This window comes from Nicotiana tabacum, unplaced genomic scaffold (genome assembly GCF_000715075.1).
Source record: "Nicotiana tabacum cultivar K326 unplaced genomic scaffold, ASM71507v2 Un00566, whole genome shotgun sequence".
Lineage (NCBI taxonomy): Eukaryota > Viridiplantae > Streptophyta > Magnoliopsida > Solanales > Solanaceae > Nicotiana > Nicotiana tabacum.
The window spans coordinates 6,247-10,017 of NW_027438803.1; positions in this window are offsets into that span (position 1 = coordinate 6,247).

Genomic DNA, 3,771 nt, shown 5'->3' on the forward strand with positions numbered 1-3,771 from the left:
TGAGCCATATCATCTCCTTGCCAGCTTCTGTAGCGGTAATGTACTCTGCTTCAGTTGTTGAAAGTGCAACACACTTCTGCAATTTAGACTGTCATGATATAGATCCCCTTGAAAATGTAAATAGATATCCATTAGTGGGTTTTCTATTATCAGTATAACCGACCATATCAACATCTGTGTATCCCTTCAAGATTGGATCAGATCCTCCAAAACACAAGCAATCTCCCACAATACCTCTTAGGTACCTCAGTATCCACTTGACTTCTTCCCAATGTTCCTTTCCAGGATTTTCAAGGAATCTGCTAATAACACCAACTGCATGATCAATATCAGGTCTGGTGCATACCATTGCATACATCAAGCTTCCGACTGTTGAAGAATAAGGAACTCTAGCCATGTTCCATTTCTCCTCCATTGTTGTAGGACACATCTTCTTGCTCAACTTTAGATGACTAGCAAGAGGTGTGCTGACTGGCTTAGCATTCTTCATGTTAAAGCGTTCCAGTACACGTTCAATGTACCTCTCTTAAGACAGCCACAACTTTCTACTTGTTCGCTCTCGAATTATCTTCATACCTAGAATTTGTTGTGCTGGGCCCAAGTCCTTCATATCAAATGACTTGGACAAATCTCCATTCAACTTTGCGATCAACTTCTTATCTTTTCCTACAATTAACATGTCATCCACGTACAATAATAATATAATAAAGTTATTCTCAAAATATCTTTTGAAGTATACACATAGATCAGAATAGGTCTTTATGTATGTTTGACTTTTTATGAATTAGTCAAACTTTATGTACCACTGCCTTGGTGTCTGCTTCAATCCATAAAGACTCTTATTCAATTTGCACACCATGTGTTTCTTTTCAGCTATTTCAAATCTTTCTGGTTGCTCCATATAAATCTCCTCTTCCAAATCTTCATGAAGAAATGCAGTTTTCACATCCAACTGCTCCACTTCAAGATCTAGGCTAGCTGGTAAGCTCAAAATTGTTCGAATAGAAGTTATTTTGACAACATGTGAGAAAATTTCGTCAAAATCAATACATTTTTTTTTTATGTTCGAAGCCTTTAACCACCAATCGAGCTTTGTATCTGACCAGCTTGCCATTTTCATCTTTCTTGAGTTTAAAGACCCACTTACATTTGAGTGGTCTTTTACCCTTTGAAAGTTCAACCAGCTTATACGTGCCATTTTTCTGCACAGATTTCATCTATTCTTGCATGGCTTTCATCCACCGGTTCTTTTCTGTATGGGACAACACCTCTTTAAAACTTTCTGGCTCCCCCTCATCACTGATGAGGACATACTCTGTGGCGGGGTACCTACATGACTTTACCTTCGGCCTTTCTGATCTCATCACAGAAGGTAGGGGCAGGAGTTATCAAAGGAGTTCGAGCAACTATGGTAGATCCGGAGCTCGTGGGAAGTCTAAGAACCGATCCAAATCAAGAGCCATAAATTGCTACAATTGTGATCAACCAGGTCACTTCAAAGAGGTGTTGATGGGGTCCATCTCATTCAAAAGCCAAAGTAATAGGCATGTGCTTAAGTAGTAGTGTACCCTAGTAATGTAGTAATTACGAAGACCTGTTTGTTTGTCATAATGTAATTACAATATAATTACAAGTGTATTGTTTGGTTGCATAAGTGTAATTACACAGTTAGATTAAATTTTAAATATAAAGTTAATTATCAAAAATTTAAAGTTATGATTTAACAAATATATGCTGCTATAAATGATATTAAGTTTTACATTTAAGATACATATTGTTTTTTGAAAACATATTAATTACAAATTATGTATTTATTACTAATATTATAAAAATAATTGACATTTTTCAAATTAATAATATAAACTAAAAGTATATATTTTGTAAGAACATCATGGGCTGTATTCTTGATAAAAATATTTATAAATATAAAATGTCATAACGTTACTCAAATATTTTACGAAAATATAATCTATCAATTCTATTGAAAAATGAATGGCATGCAATTTGAATTAATAAGTCATTCCTACTAAATCAAATGAAATGGAACTGGAAATATGACGTAATTCAAAATCCAAAAAAAAAACATAATACTCATGTAAAATTACAACATAACATAAAATAAGTTTCAACATAATTTATGTACATATAATTCAAAAGAAAATACTCTCTCCGTTCACTTTTACTTGTCTACTATACTAAAAATATATTTTTATTTTTACTTGTCCACTATACTAAATCAAGAGAAAGACAATATTTTTTTCCTGTTTTACCCTTATCATTAATTACTCATCTCCAAACTTATTTCCCAAAACTTTTTGAAAGACTATCATTATTAGGGGTTGTATGGTAAAAATACATACTGTATTTATTATTTTTTAAGGGATATGAAAAGTCCATACTGTATTTAGAACAAGGTGGGTTGCTCTGATGGTAAGCACCTCCACTTCCAACCAAGAGGTTGTGAGTTCGAGTCACCCAAGAGCAAGGTGGGGAGTTCTTGGAGGGAAGGATGCCGAGGGTCATTTGGAAACAGCCTCTCTACCCCAGGGGTAGGGGTAAGGTCTGCGTACACACTATCCTCCCTAGACCCCACTAGTGGGATTATACTAGGTTGTTGTTGTTGGATATGAAAAGTCCAAAGTGGACAAGTAAAAGTGAACGGATGGAGTGAAAACATAAGTCCACAATCTCATTCAACAATGAGATTCTACTTTAATGACATCACTCATTATATGCCAAGTTTATTAATGACTTATTGTTTCTAATATTAGGTGTAATTTCAAAACTAGAATAATAGCACAATTATGCTAAATGAAGAAAATAAAGAAAAATAAAAAAATATGAGCAACTACATGGTTAAGTTTGCATATAATCTCATCTAGCAACAAATTCAATTTTAATGACATCTCTCATTATAAGTCAAGTTTGTGGATAACTTATTCTTTCTAAGATTACGAGGTATAATTTTTTTTATAAAAATTAAAATAATAACATAGCTAAGTGTAATAATAAATAAATAAAAATAAAATCAAAAATTATATAGAAACACGTGAAGTAAATGTTGAAAAATGAGAAATAAGTAAATAAAAGATAAATAACGTAAAAAAAATAATATTTGGAAAAAAAGAATTTAAAAGGTTAAAAACTAAATTAAAAATAAAGAAGAATAGAAATAAAAAGTAACTTAAAAAGAAAAGAAAAGAGATTTAAAAAATAACCTTGTAATTACACCATTTAATTACCCAATAATTCTTAGTCCCCTCTTGAGAATTAGAAAATGTAATTACACCCCCTCAATAATACTCAATTACATATTGACGAAGTAATTACTTTGTGTCTTCTGTGATCAATTGTTACTTGCTTAATTTTTAGTAGTTAATCGTAGTAATAGTCATCAAATCAAGTGTTAATTTTCTTGGATAGTAATCAACTGAAGATTATTCGAACACTGTTTAAATTCAATCCCCGTGAAAACGATAATTATACTATAATATTTTTGACTAGCGAACAATAATTTTGTGTTGTATTTTGCGCTCGTCAAATTTTAACGGTGTGTAATTACATTCAATTACAGTCAACTCCAATTACATGGTGGCTTTCCAAAGAGGTCTCAATTATTTCCAAATTCGAAAATTGTTAAGTCAAGAAAGTCTTTGCGAGTGTCTAAATGTAATTTGTCCAAAGATTTATCAAGGTGAAACCCCACGTGTGATTTCAAATTAAGCATTTCCAACCTTCCCTTCTTTCGTTTTTAAAATCCTTTTCATCGTT